This window comes from Loxodonta africana, chromosome 17, assembly GCF_030014295.1.
Source record: "Loxodonta africana isolate mLoxAfr1 chromosome 17, mLoxAfr1.hap2, whole genome shotgun sequence".
Taxonomy (NCBI): domain Eukaryota; kingdom Metazoa; phylum Chordata; class Mammalia; order Proboscidea; family Elephantidae; genus Loxodonta; species Loxodonta africana.
The window spans coordinates 8,729,968-8,753,167 of NC_087358.1; the positions used below are offsets into that span (position 1 = coordinate 8,729,968).

The following is a 23,200-nucleotide window of genomic DNA, read 5'->3' on the forward strand; positions in this document are numbered from 1 at the left end:
GTTATTGGGCTCATAGTTCAAGATAATAATTGAGCAAATAATTTACATCTCTTTTCTTGCCAGGTCACATTGAAATGACAGAAAATGAATATACCGTGTGTGTGCATGCATGCCTGTGCGTACGTATCAATGTTGATAGAGCTAAAAGAAAAAAAGAAATGGGACTAATCTCAAAAACAAGCAATTTGAAAAACTGTGTGTGTTCCATTCACAACATAGTATGTAGCTAAATGAAAATTATCAAAACAATACTACTTACTATTTATAGAAACAAATGAAAGAAAAGAATAAAAATATGAACTAGAAAGGTGCATATCTAATTTGCATGAGTAGTTGTTTCTGGAGAGAAGGAAGATATGATTGGGAACTGGTACAAAGGAGCCTTCAACTTCATCTATTATGTTTGATTTTTTTTTTAATTTAAAATAATTATCTGAAACAAATTAAACCAAAAAAAAAAAAAAAAACAAAACCAGTTGCCATCAAGTTGATTCCAACTCGCCGTGACCCTATGTGTCAAGTAGAACTGTGTTCCATAGGGTTTTCAATGGCTGATTTTTCAAGAAAAATCAGGCCTTTCTTCTGAGGTATCACTGGGTGGACTTGAACAGCCAATTTTTTGGCTAACAGCCCAGGGCTTAACTGTCTGCACCATCCGGGTACTGAAACAAACTAAAGCACTGCTAATTCTGGGTAAAAAAAAAAATAGTGGGGGATTAATGTTTATATTTTCACTTTCTTGAGAAAAATATGGAATAATAATGCAAAACAAGCATGGGACATAGGCAACAATAGAAATAAAATCTGTTCTACCTAAAGGAGCCAGCATTACAAAAAAGAGAGAGAGAGAGAGAAGAAGAAAAATAGTAGGAGTAGCAGGCTGAAGGGAAAATCATCATAATCATTACAAAACTGCTTACGGAACAGCTGGACCAGTTAGATCACCATCCCAACCACAAACCTGGATAAAATTTCTGCACTTCTTGGATCCAGAGAGAGCAAAACTAGGTTGCTTACACAGGAAGAGAACACTGACATCAGCCTTCTCAACAAGAGCACTGGATGCTAGAAGATAATGTAGGATGCCTTCAAAGGGCAGAGGGAAAATAAACTTCAATTTAAAATTGTCTACCCATCCAATCTATAAATAAAGCATGAGGACAAAGAGAAAAAATAGACTTACAGAAATACAAAAACTCACTCAGTAATTTTACTACCAATACTTCCTATGCTGAAAAAAAAAAAAAGAAAAGAAAAAATTTCTTGAGGAGAAATGCAAAATAGCAACAGTAATGATGAAGATGAAATACAGCAATATATGATTTTAAACGTTAAAAAAAAAACATAAGATCCATTAGACTGAGATTCTTGTAAGATTCTCCCTTTAGCAAGTCAATGATTTGATATATAATTTAATGATTTCAAGGTATATGACTATATTATCTTTTCTATCAGTCCAAATACTCTTCTTGGTTCTGTAACAAATAAAAATTTCCTTATATAAGTCTAATAATGTAAATGGAGATTTACAAATCATATTTAAACTTTTAAAAACATCCTTTAGATGATTTTAATTACTTTTATAGAACAGAATGTGAATATTATAAAGTTTGATAATGCAAACAAAATCATTTTACTGAATTAATAAGTAGAAGGTAAAATGGTGGGGAGAGTATGAGTGGTAATTTTCTCAACTTTTAGAGCAGGAAGTCAATAAAATCTGTATAAAACTGATAAAACAAGAACCAGATATAGTATGCAATTTAAACAATAATTATAACTACAGGAAGAGTAAACTTTTTTTAAGGAAACATTTTTAAGTGCTTATATCTAAATATTGAGAAAGGCAGACTTTTATTCATAACTTTAGAACTTTAAGATGTTTGATTTTTTTTTCCCCCCACATTCATGTATTGTTTTAATAAAATCACAACTTTAAAAAGTTTTACTTTTAAAGGGTAGTGGCTTACCTTTCCAGAGGTATAATGAATTAGATTACCTCAAGGTCTTCCTACTACATTAGAATTAGATTGTGGAAAAATTACAACAAATATGCATTGTTAGATCATTGCTGAATATTTAAGAAAATAAGAAACATCTCCAACTGACGAACAAAAAATCATGTCCTAAAGTTTGAATAGTGAGCTGTTAAGAGCACACTAAACTTGGGTTTTTTTTTTTCTTTTGGATTTAATAACAGACTGAAATCAGGAGATTAAACCCTAGAATAAAGCATAGTTGAAGCTAAAACTTAAGTGTTAGATTTCCCAGGTTGTTAGCACCCAGTGGCTCCAGTAGAATCAAATTCTAATCCTCTCTGGAGGAATGCAATCTAAACATTTCCAAACATTGAATTCAATCAAATAACAGCTAATATTCAAAAGCTGCCAAACACTTCATTTCTTTAAAAAACAATGTACATGTGTATAACGTAAGAAATTATAGATTTATATTATGGGGCTAATAGCAAATGTAGATTTAAGGTATATCACAATAATAGCACAGGGGATGGGTAACATTGAACTGTATTGTGGCAGGTTATAATATTTTATAGGAAGTAAAAACTATCTATCTCCAAGCAGACTGTGATAAGTTAAGTATGCATATTATAATCCATATAATAAACATAATATACACACAGAGACATACCCATAAGGTATACATAAAAAGATATTAGAGCAAAAGTAAAATACTAAAGATATTCAGTTAACCCAAAAGAAAGAAAGGAGAAATGGAAAACTGATTAGACAAAGCATACGCAAATAGCAAAATGGTGGATCAACTTTAAAATAATTACATTAAATGTAAATAGACTAAGCACTGCAGTTAAAATGCAGAGATTTTCTCACTAAACAAAAAGATAAGGCCTGACAATATGCCATTTATAAAATAAACACTTTAAATATAAGTCACAGATAGATTAAAAATAAATAGAAGAAAAGTAATATACAAAATAATATGCAAAATATTAGCATAAGAAAGTTGGTGCGGCTATATTAATATCCAACAAAGCATATTTAAAGACTAGAAGAATTACCAGAAGTATTGCCAAACAGGGATATGTCATAATGAAAACAAGGCTGAGTTATGAGGACATATAATAATCATAAGTGTGTGTGAATCAACTAACAAAGATTCAAAATACAAGAAGAAAAACCTGATAAATTTAAAGGGAGAAACAGGCAAATCCATAATCGTAGTTGGAGATTTTTAACACCAGTTTTCTCAGTAGAACAACTAGACAAGAAGGCAATGATACAGAAGATCTATTAAAAAAAAAAAAAAAGGACATTTCTAGGACACTATTTCCAACAACAGCAGAACAGCAGAACATATATATATTCTTTCAAGCACAAACTATAAAGTTCATCAAGGTAGATACTATGTTGGATCATAAAGCAAGTCTCAATAAATTATGAAAGGTTGAAATTTTACAGAATACACTGTGACCTCAGAGGAGGTAAATTAAAGAAGTTAATGACAATAAGATATCAATAAAAGTCTCAAATAGCCTGAAATAAATGTTAATCTCAATAATTTATGGATCAAAAAAGATATTACAAAAAAATTAGAAAATATTTTAACTGAATAATGAAAGTATCAAAATTTGAAGCTAAAGGAGCTTTTCTTTTGAGAAATTTATGTTATAATGGATTATTATTAGAACAGAATAAAGATTTAATGACATTTCAAATTTCCACCAAAAGAGCACAGAAGAAAATCAGACAAAAATAAAGAAATAATAAAGAGCAGAAATCAATGAAACAGAAAAAAGGAAATTAAGAAAAAGTTGGCTCTTTGAAAATATTTTAAAATTCATAAACTCCTTGCAAGATGAATCGTGAACAAAAGAAGGTATAAATTGTCAATATGAGAAACAATAGAAGATATATCACTACTGATCTTTCAAATATGTTAGCAATAAAGGTGGAACAATCTTACCAAAAAAAAAAAAACCAAACCCAGTGCCGTCGAGTTGACTCCGACTCATAGCAACTCTATAGCACTGAGTAGAGCTGCCCCATAGAGCTTCCAAGGAGCGCCTGGAGGATTCAAATTGCCAGGCCTTTGGTTAGCAGCCGTGGCACTTAACCACTACGCCACCAGGGTTTCCGGAACAATCTTAGGACAAAATATTTGACAACTTCAATGAAACTGACAAATTTCTTGAAAAATCACCTTCTTACAACTGATACAAGAAAAATAGAATAGTTGAATAGTCCTAATATATATTAAAAGAACTAAATTTATAATAAAAACCTTTCCATAAAGGAAATTCTAATCCCTTAACTGGCCAATTCTATCATCTAAGGTGGAAATGTTAGCTTATATAAAATGTTTTGGAAAATAGAGGAGACACCAATACCCTTCTACTCATGTTGTGAGGCCAGCATAACTTTGTCATCAAAACCTGACAAAGACATTAAATGAAAGATATCCCAAATCAATGTTTTTCAGAAAGATTGACGTATACAATATATTAGCAAATTGAATCCAGCAATGTATAAAAAAGGTACTACATCATGAACAAGTAGAGTTTGTCCAAGGAATGCAAGGTTGGTTTAACATTTGAAAATGAACCAATAAAATTCACCATATTCATGAAAGAAAGCTTAAAAATTATATGATCATCCTGTGACCCTAATCTCCCCAGCATGTTTTCTCCTTTTCAAAATAGGTGGCTGAGAGCTTGACATAACTAACGCCATGATGAACCTGTAAGTTTTTCTCCTTCCTCCACCTGCTTTCTCCTTTCCACATAATTTTGTTAATGACTTTGTTTTGATTTGATGCAAATAATTTTGTTCTTTGTTTTGATCTGTTGCTCATAACTTTGTTTTGTTCTGTTTGACCACCGGCGACTAACGACCCCCCACAGGTTGGTTAGAGCCCAGATGTTTGACATGTATCTCTTTAGTCTGATAGTTCCTTTAGTCTGATGAAGAGTCTTTGTAGCCATCTGCAGGCTACAAAGACACTTCGAACCCTAGTAAAAATTCTAGAAAGGTCTAATGTAAAATTGCTTTTTGGGAGTCTAGAGAGATGGTCTGCATTGCTGTTGGGTCTTCAGTGGTGTACATCTCCTAAATGAACTTTCTCACTCATTCTGACTTGCAGTACATTTCTTTGGCCGGATTGCTCCAGGGCATGGACCCTAAACACACAACAGTCTCAACAGATGCAGACAAAAAATGGACAAAATTTAATACCAATAGTGGCTTGAATTGTGCCTCTAAAAAGGTATGTTCAAGTTCTAACCCCCAGCATGTGTGAATGTGGCCTTATTTAGAAATAGGATCTTTGCAAATGTAATCAAGTTGAGACCATACTATTAGGGTGGACTCTAAAGTCAATGACTGGTATCCTTATAAGAGGAGAGGTCACACAGACACAGAGAAGAGAACACCATGTGAAGACAAGGTGGAAATCGGAGGGCTGTATCTACAAGCCAAGGAATGCCAAGGACTCTCAGCAACCACCAGAAGCTAGGAAAAGGCAAGGAAGAATTCTTTCCTAGAGCCTTCAGCAGGAGCATGGCCCTGCTGACACCTTGATTTTCAACTTATAGTCTCCAGAACTGTGAGAGAGTAAGTGTCTGTTGTTTTCAGCTATCAGTGTGGTAAATTGTTACAGGAGCCCTAGGAAACTGATACAATACCCATTCATCATAAAAAGGTCAGCAAACTTGGAATAGAAAGGAATTTCCTCAATCAGATAAAGGGCATCTACACAAACCCTACAACTAACAGCATAGTTGATGATGAAATATTGAGCCCCTTCACCCTAAGATCAACAGTAAGATAAACACTTTTATTGAATATATTGGGATTTCAAACCAGTGCAACATGGCAAGTAAACAGTGAAAAAACAACAAAAACCCTAATACGAAAAAGAAGAAATAAAACTGTCTTAATTTGCAAACAACTTTGCTAAGAAATCTACGAAGTACTACTAGAGGTACTGAATGTGGGGTGGACAGACTTTAAGTGGCCACCATGATTCCCACCTCCTATGATTTCCACACTCTTCTATAATTCCCTGTTCCTGAGTGTGGGCCAGACATGTGACTTGCTTCTAACCAACAGAATACAGCAGAGGTAATGGGATGTCCCTCCCTTCATTGCATTCAACTATATAACAAAGGTGCTGGGATGTCACTCCTGTGATTGCATTACATTGCATAAGACTCCACCTTAGCACACTCTCCATTCTGGGTTTGAGGAAGCACGCTCTCATGAATCCTACAGCTGAAAGTTCTGAACATTGCCATCAACCATGAAAGTAGGAAGAAAATCCTTCCCCACTTGAGACTGAAGATGTGAACTCAGTTCTGGCCAATACCTTAATTGCAGCCTTGTGACACCCTAATCCTGGAGTTCTGGTGGTGCAGAAGTTAAGAGCTATGGCTGCTAACCAAAAGGTCGGCAGTTCAAATTCACCAGCTGCTCCATGGAAACCCTGTGGGGCAGTTCTATTCTGTCCCATAGGGTCACTATGAGATGGAATCGATTCGATGGCAACGGGTTTGTTTTGTTTTTTGACATGATTTTTTTTTTTTTTTAACCAGAGGACCCACCTAAGTATTACCTGGATTTCTGACCTATAAAAACTGTGAGAAAATAAACGTGTTGTTTTAAGCCACTAAGTTGTAGTTATTGTTATGCAGCATAGAAAACTAATACCATGTGCATTTAGCAATGTCCCATATAAGACAGGACAATTTACAAATTTCAGTTATATTTCTATATATAAGCAGCAAACAAGTGGAAAATGAAATTTAAAGATATTTCACTTATAAAACCAAAAACAAACAAACAAACCAAAACTGCTGCCATTTAGTCGATCTTAACTTATAGCGACTGTACGCTGGTGGTGTAGTGTTTAAGAGTTACGCCTACTAACCAAAAGGCTGGCAGTTGAAATCCACCAGGTGCTGCTCGGAAACTGTATGGGGCAGTTCTGTTCCATCATGTAGGGTTGTAATGAGTCAGAACCAACTCTACCACAACAGGTTTGTGTGTGTATGTGTTTTTTTTGTTTTTTTTTTTTAATAGGACAGAGTAGAACTGCTCCATAGGGTTTCCAAGGAACAGCTGGTGGATTTGAACTGCTGACCTTTTGGTTAGTAGCCATGGCTCCACTTCACTTATAATAGCATTTAAAAACATAAAATTCTTAGGAATAAATTTAACACACTTTGTGCAAACCCTCTATAATGAAAATAACAAAATGATGCTGCGAAAAATTAAAGAAGTGACATGCTTATGCATTAGAAGTTTCAATTCGGTTAAAATCAATTCTTTCCAAATCAATCCATAGATTAAATGAAATCCCAATCAAAATCCTAGTAGGCTTTTTTTTTTTTTTTTGGTAGAAATTAACCAGTTAATTCTAAAATTTATATGGAAAATATAAATTTTACCATTTCTATGAGAAAATGTTTTCTGCAATCTTGGGTAGGCAGAGATTCCTTGAGTGTATTGAAAAGGTACTAAATATAACAAAAAACGTAGATAAATTCAACTTTTTTAAAAATTAAAAATTTCTGCTCATCAAAATAGAAGATTAAGGGAGAGAGAGGGGAATTCACTAACTAGACAGTAGCCGAGAATTATCTTAGGTGAAGGGAAGGACACACACGACACCGGGGAAGTCAGCACAACTGGACTAAACCAAAAGCTAAGAAGTTTCCTGAACACAACCAAACACTCAGAGAGACAGAGTAGCAGGGGCGGGGGTCTGGGGACCATGGTTTTCGGGACCATCTAGGCCAACTGGCATAACAAAGTTAATTAAGAAAATGTTCTGCATCCCACTTTGGTGAACGGCGTCTGGGGTCTTAAAAGCTAGCGAGTGGCCATCTAAGATGCATCAATTGGTCCCAACCCACCTGGAGCAAATGAGAATGAAGAACACCAAAACGCAAGGAAAATATTAGCCCAAGAGACAAAATGGGCCACATAAACCAGAGACTCCATCAACCTGAGACCAGAGGAACTAGACGGTGCACAGCTACCACCAATGACTGCCCTGACAGGGAATACAACAGAGAGTCCCTGATGGAGCAGGAGAAAAGTAGGGTGCAGAACTCAAGTTCTAGTAAAAAGACCAGACTTAATGGTCTGACTGAGACTGGAGGAACCCCAGAAGACATGGTCCCCAGACTCTGTTAAGCCAGAACTAAAACCATTCCCGAAGCCAACTCTTCAGACAAAGATTAGACTGGACTTAAAAACATAAAATAATACTTGTGAGGAGTGTGTTTCTTAGTTCAGGTAGGTAAATGAGACTAAATGCGCAGCTCCTGTCCAGAGGCGAGATGAGAAGGCGGAAAGGGACAGGAGCTGGTTGAATGGACTCAGGAAATCCAGGGTGGAAAGGGGGAGTGTGGTATCACATTATAGGGACAGCAACTAGGGTCACATAACAATGTGTGTATAAATTTTTGTATGAGAAACTAACTTGAGCACAACAAAAAATATTAATAAAAAATAGTACATTAAGGGTATGAAAAGGCAAACTACGGACTGGGAGAAAATATTCACAATACATGTATCTGACAAAGGACTCGAATCAGAATGTACAAAGAACTTTCATAAATCAATAACAAAAAAGCAAACACTATCTGATAAAAATTGGACGAAAGACTTGAGCAGACGTTTCACAAAAGAAGATATACGAATGGTCAATAGGAACATGAATTGTGCTCAGTATTATTCAACAAATGGTAATCCAAATTAAACTATAGTGAGATGTCATTTCACACTCACTAGAATGGCTGAAATTAAAAACTAACAACCCCAAGGTTGATGAGGATTAGAACATATGTAACTCACATTGCTGGCAGGAGTGTAAAATGATACAACAACCACTTCCAAAAGCTGATGATTTCTTATAAAGTTTAGTATTCATCTACCATATGACCTAGTACTTTCACTTCTAGGTATTAATCCAAAGGCAATGAAAATCCATGTGTGCAAAATGATGCACACATGAATGTTTTCAGCAGCTTTATTCATAATAGCAAAAAAAAAATTCATAATAACCCAAAAGTCCATTGATAATGAATTGCATAAACAAATTGTCTTCTATTCATAGAATGGACTATTACTGGACAATAGAAACAGACTGAACTACCGACAGGTGCACCGGCATGGATGATTCTCAAACATATTACTCTAAGAGAAAGAAGACACGAAAGAGTTTATTGAAACATTCCATTTATATAATGTTCATAAATAGGCCAAAGTAAGCTTTGGTGATCAAAATCAGAATAATGGGCTGCCTCAGTGCTTTTTTTTTTTTTTTTTTCAGTGCTGGGGATTTGGTAGAAATGAGTCCAACAGAACTTACTGGCATGAGGAAAATGTCTACTGGGAATCCGGTGTAAATTCACAGATAAATATATTTATCAAAGATCATCCAATCAGACACTTAAAACTTGCACATTTCATAGTTCCAATGTTATTGCAATTAAAAAAAGTTATGAAGCAAAGAAGTAAAATGCCAGTATGAATATGATTAGGAAAAACAAATGACAGATTTAATGCATTCGAATTACTATGTATTATACATATTGTAAGTTACTTCTAGAATATAATGTAAAATATTGATATTACATACTGAGCTTGCTTTTTAATTATTTGCATAACCCCCATATGAACTTTTATACATAGTATGTGTTACCTGATTAGGGTCCGTGCCCTGGAGCAGTTGAGCCAATGAAACAGACTCCAAGTCAGAAAGAGTGAGAAAGTTTATTAAGGAGATGTTTTTTTTATCTATCACCAGGGACCCAACAGTAACACAGGCTGTCTCTATGGAGTCCCAAAGAGCAGTTTCACATCAGAGCTTATATAGAATCTTACAAGGGCTACAGGTGTCTTTGTAGTCCCCTGCCAGAGATTTCTTTATTAGGCTAAAGATATACACATCTGATACCTGGGCTCCAACTTGCCTGTGGGGGTTGTATGCCACAGGTAGTCTGGACAGAACAAAAGGTTATTTGCATCAGTTTAAAACAAAGAACAAAGTCATTAACATTTTGTCAAAACAAAGTCATTAACAGAGGTATGTGAAGGAGGCAGGCAGAGGAAGAACAGCTTATGGATTTATCATGGCCTTTTTTTTTTTTTAGTTATGTTAAGCTCTCAGTTGCCCATTTTGAAAAAGGACAAAACATGCTGGGTGGTACTGGGGTCACATATGCAATTTTTTTAAAACCAGTGGAGCTAAAATATACAATACATATCTTCATCCTGGTAATGTGGGTTTTGACCTCTTAAGTACAATATTCAAGAAAATCACTGCATTATCTATGATTAATTACACGTCTACTTATTTTTTAAACATCTCAGGAATCCAGGCTCTACTTAAAAACGTATTCACTTATATCAATTGCTATATATAAAAACCCAAATTGCTATATACACTAAACCAAAAACGCAAAAACCAAACCGTGGCTGTCCAGTCGATTCCAACTCATAGTGACCCTAGAGGACAGAGTAGAACTGCACCTTAGGGTTTCCAAGGGGCGGGTGGTGGATTTGAACTGCCCACCCTTTGGTTAGCAGTCGAGCTCTTAACCACTACACACTCAGTAAGTACATATTTGAATACTGAAAACACATGCCACCAAGAAAAAAAAAATTAATGAGAAAAAATGTGCTAACTTAATGTTAATTCAGGATGATCTTATCCCAAAATCCTTAAATTAATTTTATGTGCAAAGACCCTTTTTCTGAATAAGCTCAGTCAGATTCCAGATATACATTTGTTTCAGGAGGCCACGATTCAACCCACAACAGTAAATATCCACGTATATTTTATATTTTATTAACTATTTTAAAAGGCCTGAGAAAATATCCACAATATATGATGAGGGAAAAATAATTTGTGAGATTCCCTTAATGTAAAATTATATATTATTATGTATCCCATAGATACATGTCTGAAAAGAGTATTGACTGGTTTATGATTCTCTCTGCGTGGGGGAAAGTAGGCAATTTTAATTTTACATTTTTTGTATTGTTTGAAGGTGTTTCAATGACCTATAAATTTCTATAAACAGAAAACCTCTGCAAGCTCTTTTCATTTTGAAATAAAAATGCCATTGCCATGTTCCTTTTCTATATTTTAAATCTTCACCTACATTTCAATGCACGTTGACAGCATTTTAAAGGGACGCTAATGACATTCCACAGCATGATATGGCGTGGCTGCTTTCCTGCCCTTTGGGCAAAGTTTGCAGTCTTTCTTAAATGCCCACGAGGTTACTCGCTTCCTCTCAACAGAAGGTAGAAGGTTCAGACTTAGATCTGAGTCCAGGGCCAGTGAAGCATTTCTTCTTTTCAAACAGCAGTCTTGTTTGCTGGTATTTTGGTGAAAGGCATACAGAGCACGTTAGAGGCAATTATCTTATGAACAATAGTTCTTGTGTTAACCTAATGAGAGATTCTGGGAGGAGGTATGTGGTACATGCCTTTATCCACACTTCACTGTCAAAGACAGGCAGGCATGTTGAAGATGATGTGGCTTGTCCAGGCCACCCAGGAAAGGCGAGGTCTGGGAACTGGGCTCAAGGTCATGAGTACTGGTCTTGTGACATGAGAAGCTGCAGCCGTGGAATACTGCATTTTTTTGTAATTCCTGAATTTCCACTGAGTTTGTGAAGTTCAAGGCAGCATGTATGGAAGCAATTTCCAAAATTTAGCGGTTTGCCTTAGATCACGTGACTGTCACTTTGTAACTTTCTCACCAAGTATCAGCCTCGCAATGAGTGGTAATTACTTACAAGTTGCCTTCAATGGTACCGGGGTAATTTAATATGTAAAATAGGGAATTTGGAACTTTGTTTATTTCATCTGTCTTCTTACTCTGATGACACTCATTCCTGGCAAGTGCTCGTGGCAGACTCTGCAGTGACTAAAAACCGCTAAAACCAAACAATATCTTCAGTTTAATTATGGAATCGTAGACCAGGAGCTGAGAATTTTAAATTTGATTTAGTCTCATCCCCATGGATTCCGGTAATCCCTAAATCTGTTTACTTATTAATTTTGGATTATGATACCTAGGGAAATTATCAATTAAATGATAAATTAAAAGCAGCAAAATAATGCTGAAGGGAGCAGAGAGGTAAACCTAAGACAGATAAAAGCAGAAGTTAATAAAATAGAAACTGAAAGGCAATGGAGCTGAGGAAGTAAATAAAAGTACAAAATATACAAAGTTTTGACCAGTCTGATATAAAGAAGAAAACAAAAATAGCTATATTGAAAAAGTGATGTTACTACAGATACCGAGATAATGTTTTAAATTGTAAGGAATTCAATGTACAACTTTATACAAGCACATGATAAAATGTATCTGAAAGGGAATTTTTTAATGAAAATATAAATTTCCCAAATTAATTCAAGAAGATTTAAAATACTTTAATGGATGAATGACCACAGAAGAAATTAAAATTTAGTCAAATCTCTAACGCTCATTTAGATGACCAGCCCAGATAATTTTACAAGGCAATGAAGAGTTCCTAGCTTATTTAAAGTCTTCCAGAGCTTAGAAAAGGACAGAAAGCTTTCCCAGTCATTCTGCAATGCTCATATAACGTTGGCTCCAAAACTGAACAAGAATAGCCCTCAGGGACAACACACAATCCATAGATTAATCTCATTTGCAAATTAAATGAAAAAAATCTTAACTATTAGTGAAGAAAATCTAGCAATGTTTGACACAGCAGTATTATATCTGTATATGTGCATATATACATGTATGTGCAATTATATATAATTGTATATGCACATATATAACAGGAGCCATGGTAGCACAATGGCTGAGAGCTCAGCCGCTAACCAAAGGGTTAGCAGTTTAAACCTGGCAGCCACTCCACGGGAGAAAAGACCTGGAGATCTGCTCCCGTGAAGATTACAGCGTAGGAAACCTTGTGGGGCAGCTCTACTCCGTCACATGGAATCCCTAGGAGTCAGAATCAACTTACAGCACACAACAACAATATATATAACAAGCCTTATGATACTACATATGTTGTGATTTTTCCACTTAAAATGTGGGAAAAAATCTTGACTTATCATTGTCAACAACAGTGTTTTATTAGTTGCACAGTATTCCATTAAAATCACCAGTTTAAGGCAAAACAAAGAAATAATTAACTTGTGTTGAACACAGAACATATTTGCATCGGTGTAAGGAAAAAAAATACTGGATAGTTCATTTTAATCTCTTTCAATAACTGCACAAATAACTGTGGAATCAACTGCCAAGTTTCTGTTTTAGTGAGAGGTTAACACTGCAGAGATAAAAAAGGAGGGGAAACGGAAAATAATTCTGAAGAGAACGAACACTATTTACAAGTTTGGTCTGTTTATTTCCTACGCCAAAGGGTAACAAGGAAGGCGGGGTAGGCGAGTCCAGGAATTTGTAAGAGAGCACCAAATGCCAAATGAAGACAAATTGAAATGGTGAGAATTTACACCATTACAAAGAAATTCATGCCAATTAGATTCCACCAGCAGCTCCACAAAAATAGGAAAATGCATGATTATTAGCGTCCATTTTATGAACATTCATTTCACAAACATTTTTGAGGGTCTAGTAAGGAAACTCTGGTGGCAGAGTAGTTAAGAGCTACAGCTCCTAACCAAAAGGTCAGCAGTTTGAATCCACTAGGCACTCCTTGGAGACTCTAGGGGCAGTTCCACTCTGTCCTATGGAGTTGCTACGAGCTGGAATTGACTTGATGGTGACAGGTTTTTGTTTTTTTTGTTGTTTTTTAATACAAGCCTTGGCACAAGCTAACTGAAAGCTTGGCAGTTTGAACTCACCCAGTGGCTCCACAGAAGAAAGACCTGGCTATCTACTTCCATAAAGATTACAGTCAAGAAAACCCTATGGAACAGTTTCACTCTGTAACACATGGGGTTGCCATGAACTGGGGGCCAACGGGGTGGCAGCTAACCACAACTACAAGCCAGGCGCGACAGTAGATGAGACAAAGTCACTTAATGCAGCTTGAAAATTCACACTGTAATGCATGTGACCAAAGGAAACACCCAGGAAAAAGAAAGCATACGTGGATATATAAAGATTGCATTTGAGACAAATGCAAACCAGCTTAGCTCTGAGTAGCTAAATATAACCGAATGAGTTAGATTGATTGCTCTCGAGTAGGGTTGTTGTTAGTTGCCATCAAGTCGGTTCGAACTCGTGGTGACTCCACGTATAATGGAAGGAAATATCGCCTTGTCCTGTGCCGTCTTCGTGATCATTGGTATGCCTGAGTCCATTGTTGCAGCCACTGTGTATTTTGAATGACTTCAGACCTAGGGGTCTCATCTTTCAGCACTGTATCAGACAATACTTTTTTGTGATCCATAGGGTTTTCATTGGCTAATTTCCTGAAGTACATAACCAGGCCTTTCTTCCTAGTGTGTCCTAGTCTGAAAGTTCTGCTAAAACCTGTCCACCATGGGAGACTTTGCTGGTATAGGTAGTGCGGACTTATGACAGGGTTCTGTTCTGATGACTTCATCATAAGTCAGTTTTGATGTGAGTCTAATACCTCATTTTGTTGTTGTTGTTGTTAGGTGCCGTCCAGTTGGTTCTGACTCATGGCAACCCTATGTACAATAGAATGAAACACTCCCAGTCCTGTACCATCCTCACAACTGTTGCTATGTTTGAGCCCATTGTTGCAGCCACTGTGTCATTCCATTTCTTTGAGGGCCTTCTTTTTTCAATGACACTCTGTCTTACCAAGCATGATTTCCTTCTCCAGGGACTGGTCTTTTCTGATAACATGTCCAAAGTACATGAGATGAAGTCTTGCAATCCTTACTTCCAAGGAGCACTCTGTCTGTACTTCTTCACAGACAGACCCGTTCATTCTTCTGGCAGTCCGTGGTATACTCAATATTCTTCACCAACGCCATAATTCAAAGGCATCAATTCTTCTTCTGCCTTCCTTATTCATTGTCCAGATTTCACATGCATATGAAACCCAAAAACCCAGTGCCGATTGAAAATAACATGGCTTGGGTCAGGCACACCTTAGTCCTTAAAGTGATAGATATCTTTGCTTTTTAACCCTTTAAAGAAGTCTTTTGCAGCAGATTTACCCAATGCAATACTTTGATTTCTGAACTGCTGCTTCTATGGCCGTTGATTGTAGATCCAAGTAAAATGAAATCCTTGACGACTTCAATCTTTTCTCCACTTATCATGATGTTGCTTATTGGTCCAGTTGTGAGGATTTTTGTTTTCTTTATGTTGCGGTACAATCCATACTGAAGGCTATGGTCTTTGATTTTCATCTGTAAGTGTTTGAAGTCCTCTTCGCTTTTAGCAAGCAAGGTTGTGTCATCTGCATATTGCAGGTTGTTGATGAGTCCTCCTTCAATCCTGATGCCACATAGTCCAACTTCTTGGATTATTTACTCAGTATACAGATTGAATAAGTATGGTGAAAGAATACAATCCTGATGCACACCTTTCCTGATTTTAAACCACGCAGTATCCCCTTGTTCTGTTCCAACTACTGCCTCTTGATGTATGTGCAGGTTCTGCATCAGCACGACTAAAAGTTCTAGAATCCCCATTGTTCACAATGTTGTCCATAATTTGTTATGATCCACACAGTCGAATGCCTTAGCATAGTCAATAAAACACAGGTAAACATCTTTCTGGTATTCTCTGCTTTCAGCCAATGTCCATCTGACATCAGCAATGATAACCCTTGTTCCACATCCTCTTCTGAATTCAGCTTGAATTTCTGGCAGTTTTCTGTTGATGTACTGCTGCAAATGTTTTTGAATTATCTTTAGCAAAACTTTACTTGCGTGTGATATTAATGATATTCTTGGACAATATCCGTATTCTGTTGGACCATTATTCTTTGGAATTGGCACAAATATGGGTCTCTTCCAGTCAGTTGGCCAGGTAGCTGTCTTCCAAATTTCTTGGCACAGATCAACGAGCACCTCCAGTGCTGCATCCATTTGTCAAAACATCTCAGTTGGCATTGTGTTAATCCCTGGAGCCTTGTTTTTCACAAATTCCTTCAGTGCAGCTTGACTTCCTCCTTCAGTACCATCAGTTCTTGATCATATGCTGCCTCCTGAAATGGTTGGACATCAGCCACATCTTTTCAGAACAGTGACTCTGTACATTCCTTCCATTTTTTCTTTTGAAGCTTCCTGTGTCATTCAATATTTTGCCCATAGAATCCTTCAAAATTATAACTTGAGGCTTGAATTTTTTCTTCAGTTCTTTCGTCTTGAGAAATGCCAAGGTGTTCTTCCTTTCGGTTTTCTAACTCCAAGTCTTTGCACATTTCATTATGATACTTTATCTTCTTGAGCACCCCTTTGAAACCTTCTGTTAAGGCAAGAATAGGATCCCCTTTTCTCCATCTGCAGTGATTGGTCCAAAGGAGAGCACAGGACCTAAGCAGGGCTAGTTCCTGGGATTTGTATGTGGGCTCTGTGAGACACAAATTCTCTTTATATTCTGGTTGCTAAACTAGGAAGTTGGAAATCTGGGGATGCCCATGGCCATCTTTCATGCCATATGGAGAGAACTTGTTTGCAACAGTAGAGGATGAATTAAAATGCCTAACATAGTATTTGAAGTGGCATTCACCTCCAGCCTGCCCACTTATGTAAACAGAGGAATTAATTTTTGTGTGTTAGTTAAAATTTCTGTCACTTGCAATCAAATAGGTCCTGAATACATCTTTCTAACACCTAACATACCTCTGAGATAATGCCACAGGTGAGTGATTCATGCAACATCTTAGTGTCAACATCTTTTTATCATCTGTTCTCCAGTGCCCTTGAACCTCAATCCAGAGTTGCCTCACTATGAAATTTTACCTTCTAACATCCAAATTTCTATTCATTATAGTATGTCTTAGTCATTTAGTGCTGCTATAACAGAAATACCACAAGTAGATGGTTGTTCCCTCACAGTCTAACAAGCTACACGTCCAAACTCAAGGCGCCGGCTCCAGGAGAAGGCTTTCGCTCTCTGTTGGCTCTGGAAGAAGGTCCTTGTCATCAATCTTTCCTTGCTCTGGGAGCATCTCAGCCCAGAAACCTTAGGTCCAAAGGACTCGCTCCGCTCCTGGCACTGCTTTCTTGGTGATATGAGGTCCCCATATCTATCTGCTCACTTCTTTCTCTTATATCTCAAAAGAGATTGGCTTAAGACACTATCTAATCTTGTAGATCTCATCAATATAACTCCGCTAATCCATCTTATTACATCATAGTGATAGAATTTACAGCACATAGCGAAATCATATCAGATGATAAAATGGTAGGCAATCATACAATAGTAGAAATCATGACCTAGCCAAGTTGACAGATACTTTGGGGGGACACAATTCAATCCATGACATAAAAAAAAAAAAATGACATAAAGGTACACGTATTCATTAGAATCTGGATTATGAAAAAAATCAACAAGGATAGATTTTGTAATACAATAAGACTTTATAAAGTTCAAAAAGGTTCTTTCTTGTTTGGGGTAGATACTATTGAATAAAACTCAAGTCCTCTCTATAATCTCTAGCTAAGCATATGGCTTATAAAAGAATAAACCTTTTAATGATTTGCATTGCCCCTACTTAAAAACACATGGTATTCTTATACATTGTTTGGTCTTCAACCAAAATAGACAAAAAGGGAAAACCATATCATTCCAATCCCGCCAAAAGCTAAATATAATTGATCTTTTTTTGTTACATTTCTTTTAGCCTCACACTGCATTTTTGGGAAGCATATAGAATTAATTGCTTCTGATGAGTGACTGAAATGTTGAGACAGCTTTGGGGTAACAGAGAGACAGAGAGCTGGGCCGCTATTAATCGTAACAACAACCCACATAAAAGCTGGAACGCATCAGCAATCTGCTGCTGCCATATTGATTTCACTCAGCCCTTCTGGGTGGTATATCAGGAGCTTTTCCAATGTAGAATCAAGACAGATGGTAGGGAGTTTGGGGAAAAAATAGTCTCCCAGTGTAATGGAAGGCAAAGCAAAGCTTTTTGAAAAATATTGTTATAATTCCTTGACAAACAACTGACATCAGACTAAAAACATCTATTAGTACCACAGCAAAAATCAATGGCATAAAACCCTTCAAACCCTCAGTGATGTTCACTAGCTGCTTACTTTTTTACCAATGAGGTTAGATCTCAAGGGACGATTGATAAGGCTCCCTTAGGGACAAGTACGAAAATCACATCATAAAACAAATGATGTATTGCCATTAATTAGATTAGACTTTCAGGGCTATTCCTCAGGGGAAATCCTGACCTGAAAATGTAACTTTTGAAATAACATTTAATTGCAGAGCAAATGCTTAGATGTTATATATTTAACAAAAAATTGATTAATCATATTCATGGGTCAAATAGTTACCATGATACTTCATGATTTCATGTGGGATCAATATAGAAGCCAAATCATGTTATTCTTGAGATGCAAAAAAGATGGAGGCCCAACCACATATGGGAAGCACCCACAGGTTTCTTTATTCTACCCAAAGCTTTGAAAGTAACTAGTTTGAACTAAATTAATTCTGTGTAGTTACTACACTCCACATTCCTTGTGTATTTATTCCACTTACTTTTTTTTTTTTTTTTTTAACATCTAGAAATCTTTAGAATTTGGAGAGGAGCTAAAGTAATTGCAATTCTACGTACTTGCTAAAAGAGATAGCTTGGCTGGAAAAAAACAGGAATTTTGGGGTCACGGGCCTTAATCCAATTCTATCACATATTAAGTATGTAACCTTGAACATCTTACTTACCCTTTTTTAGAGTTCAATTCCTCAATGCAAAGTTGGAGTTATACTAAATTATATTAAAGGTTATTAAGAAGATTAGATATGTAATTATATAAAAGTGCCTGGATTCAACCCCTTGCATTCCCTTAGTCTTGGCAAGAAAATGCGCTCTGTCTCTCTTTAAAGTGGGAGTGGGCTTGACACCGTTGCACCTTCAATGTGTCTAATGCACTTGTTAGGAATAGCCCTGATATTAATGGGGAATTGACTCCTTACTAATGCTTTATTATTATTTTTCTAGCACTGACAATTTCTGCCAGTTCAGCCAGAAACTGCTGCTGCAACACGTTGCCTGGACTTCATCTTTCTGCAGCAATGGAAAAGCCTGGAGATGAAAGCCAGGCAGGCACCAGGAACAAGGCCAAGCAAGGAGAAGCAGGTCTCAAGGAGTTTGCTTCTGCATCTTGGCCAGTAGCCAGATGGCAACCAGAGTAATCTTGGAGTCAGTGTAGCAAGTTTCAGGGGTGCATATCGAACAGCCTCAAGCGTGAGTCAAGTCAAAGACCTACCTAATTTAATGCATTCTAATCAGCTCTAAGTATTGAATATGCAGTAAATGTAATTGACCCATACTGGAAAATTTTTGCCCTCCACAAAGAGGTCTGGTCTTGCCCTCTTTCTCCATCCCTCAGCCAGCTGCTGGGAGGGCACTGCAACTCAGTTACGGCTACTTTCACTGCTTTTGGTTCATTGCAGAAACTTAAATATCTCCAGCTATCCTCTGATACTCAGGTCCTGGACAGATTTGCTCCACCTCTTTTAAATAGACGTGGAGAAATGCACATCCCAAGAAATAAGAGAGTGTCACTTTTGTACATTTTATCACTTGCATTGTTTTGCACTTTATTTGTTTGCTTTTTGCCTTCTGATCTCATTTCCTTCTTTAGAGGTCAGGAAGTAGGTTCAGGCTGAGGCTGGATTAGAATGAATGAGACTGTAACGTTTGAACTAGAAATCATATTTGAAAATATTTGTTTAAATTACCTCATTTTTGCAAAGGCCAACAGGTTATGTAGTTTGCAGAGATCACACTAGTGTTAGATAGAGGATACCTTAAGACCCTTTCCAGTGATCTGATATACTCATGAAGACAACATACCTTCTGTGGAATGTGAATCACAACTTTCGGGGCATTTAGTAGGTCTTCAACAATAAGTGTTGTGTTAGTAGCTGTTCCACAACTAATTCCTATGTGAGACACTTTATCCATAAGAAATAAGATTCCTTTAAGTTGATGCACAGTAGAAAACAATCTGATGTATATGTTACCATTTTCTTCCTATTGCTTGGGATTGATAACTGTGAAACACAGCTCAAGTGAGAGGAAAAACCTTAAATAAAATGCCTTGGCAACTACATGAGCAAGAGCTTTGGTTTGGATGGGCAAATGTGGTTACATTTCCCCCTTTCATCTTGGCTACCATACCACCGCAGAAAGTTCTGCCCTCTGGACAGCACTGCCTTCGCTTACCCAATGTTGATATTAAACATCTGGTTCATCAAAAGAGGAAAAAGACGATTGTCGTAAAAGGAAGGATTCTCAGAACCGAAGACAAGCTGCTACTTTCCAACTGAAAATGTCAAACACTTATTCATACAGTTCTCGCTAGACTTGATTTATATGAGCAACTGCCAATCCTTAACCTCCCCCCTCATCCAAGTGCAAATGGGAAGCCTGTTTTTTCAGCCATTAATATCATGTTAGTTTTGTTTGACATCCTGAATAGAAAATCATTTCTTCCCACCACGTGAGAGTCATTGATTTTCCTCTGTGGTTTGCTTTCAAATCTGCTAATTACTAAACATATTCATTGTTTACCTGTGGTGTTATAAAAAAAATGATTATTTTCTTTATGATTTTTTTAGAAGTTCGGCTTAAGGAAACATAAACATTGGTTACAACCAGTCTTGTCATTTGAATTCCTATTTTCTAAGCCCAGTGAAAATTAACACTCTTTTAAGAAATAAGAAAAAAATAAAAATAAGATAAAATTTCATTTTTACCATGTTTTTAAGCAGCAATGTGGCTGATATATCGAAATCTATGCATCTACGGGAGGATGCAAATGTTTTAAATTCTTTCCTTTTTGCATTTCCTAGATGATAAGTGATTTTTATAGAAGTAGTCTTTAAATGAACACCCCCAGATAATTGGGGAATTCACAGGAAAAGATGACACGTATAGAGTTGGGCAGACGAAAACAAGGTTTTCAGCAAAAATATGAAAAAAAAAGAGAAGAAAAAGGAAAAAGAACAAGCTTGGCTCTACAGAACAAGTCACTGATTTCAGAAAGAGAAGGGGGAATCAAAAAGCATGATTTAAAGTATCCCAGTGCAATAAATCCTAGCTAAGAGAAAGAGCGGTAAGGTACAAAGCCTTCCCTGTGATATGCCTCTTCAAGCACCAGATTGATAAATCTTCAAAAATTAGGCCTACCCCAAATGTATATTACAACAGTCAGCTGTCTTGAAATCTCCTGATTCACAACACCCTCATTGTCACTCTAACAAAGACGAGACCACAAGCTGTGTCTGGGTTTTATTTCAGACACCACAAGGGCTAAGAATGCCAGAAAAAACTATAAAGAAACATGCCCCCACTTCCCCACTTCAAAAAGAACAGAGATCAGTTATTCGCTAAGCAGGGCTTCTCCTGTCATAATGGGATTTTACTCACAGTATGTAGCACTCCTACAAGAGAAGAAGAGAGGGGGCCTAATGGCCATGGACTCCAGGCAAAGCTGGATCATCTCAGAAGCTTTCCCTCCCGATACAAATGCTCAGTCCAAAGACTGGTGATGAAGCCAGAGAGAATCAGTAGCAGGATCACTAACGGGGACTGTCCAATATCCTTAATATTTTTAGAGCACGGATTTGAATCCCTCAATATTTTTCAAACTCAGTTTGAAAGTCAAATGACTTTCCTTTGGAAAACTCCTGATGAGTAACTCAGAGTGAAGTGTGACTTGGGATGGCACAAACTAGCCCCTGGTTTGACCATAAGGACAGGTTCCTGAGTGACAGTAAAGGTTTGCAATCAACTACTAACCAAAAAGTTGGCGCTTCGAACACATTTAGTGGTGCCACAGAAGAAAGGCTTGGTGACCTGCTTCTGTAAAGATTTGGTAAAGAAAACCTTATGGAGCCATTCTACTCTGTAACACACAGGGTCACCATGAATCAGAATCGACTCGATGGCAATGGGTTTTTGTTTGACCATAAGGAAACCTACCACCCCCCTAGTATGAATGAATCACACCTGATCATCTGAGTTTAGCAATGAAGCTTGAAGGGGCTTGGGGATGTCTTCAAAAATCTCACACACTTTACTGCTGCCATATAAGGAAATGTATTTACCACTTCAAAAAATCAGCCACATTTCTCTGTAAACCTTGGAGGATAAAAAGGTTAGAGGGACTGTAGCTATTTCCTGAGAAGGTTCTCTCTCCACCCCGACATGGACTATCTGAACTGGGTTCTATTAAAAGCGGTCCTCCCCAGCAATGTGCACATGTCAGCAATTCCTCAGTTAGGACTTTCCTAGACTTACATTGCAGTTTCACAAGGAATCTGGCTCTTCAGCTATAAAGACTGGGATGCCATTTCTTACAGAAACATAGTTCACATATAATGTGGCCTCATTTCAAGCATTTTTAATAAGAAAATGAAATTAGTATCTCTTATAATAGAAATTGATCTCTATTTTATGAAAATAAACTGAGGAATTGACATCTTCTTGAAAAATATGATGACAAAATTTAAAGTAATCTTGAACATTCAGCTGAAAAGTCATGCACCTGCAATTGGGGTGTTTGATGATATGCTCTTGTTGCTTAAAATGTGCTAGAGTTGGAAACCACACAGCTCTGAGTAGCAGAAGAACCTGACACCAGCACCTTCAACAGCAAGTGTGTTTATTGTTACCATTCGCCTGGCGTATCTTTTTTTCATCCTTTCACTTGCAATCTTTCTATGACCTTATGTTTTAGGTGTGTTATTTTATGTGTCCCTTTTTTTTTTTTGTATGCAGTATATAGCTGAATTTTTATTTTCCTTTAATCAGATCAAAATGACTGTATTTAAACTAGAGAGTTTGGCCCTTTTATCCCTATTGCGATCATTGATACATTTCAAATTATTTTCCGTCATCTTACTTCATTATTCCTATGTATTCTGACTCTGCATTTATTTTTCCACTATTTTTGCCATATTTTGGGTTCAAATTTTTAAATTCCATTTCTACTTTCTTTCCTGTGCCCTCCCTTCCCTGGCCCCCACCCTCGATGCTCTCACTGGACATGACACACTCTATTTCTATTCTTTATTAGCC

General features: G+C 36.8%; 1 protein-coding gene and 1 long non-coding RNA gene across 6 annotated transcripts in view; one reads left to right on the forward strand and one right to left on the reverse strand.

Moving 5' to 3' along the window:
- LOC111750420 (uncharacterized) overlaps positions 1-20,682 on the forward strand; it is a 40,698-nt gene extending 20,016 nt beyond the window's left edge. Inside the window, exons 4-6 of one of the 5 annotated variants that reach the window (XR_010318176.1) lie at positions 64-4,718; positions 5,119-5,241; positions 19,112-20,682. This is a non-coding gene — a long non-coding RNA (uncharacterized LOC111750420). Of the gene's footprint in view, positions 1-63; positions 5,242-19,111 lie in introns of all 5 variants that reach the window. The other 4 variants (XR_002785554.2, XR_010318174.1, XR_010318175.1 and 1 more) reach the window with 4 other exon arrangements.
- The window catches only part of HS6ST3 (heparan sulfate 6-O-sulfotransferase 3), an 854,579-nt gene that overhangs the window by 96,011 nt on the left and 735,368 nt on the right, over positions 1-23,200 (reverse strand). The gene's annotated exons all lie outside the window — the stretch shown is intronic.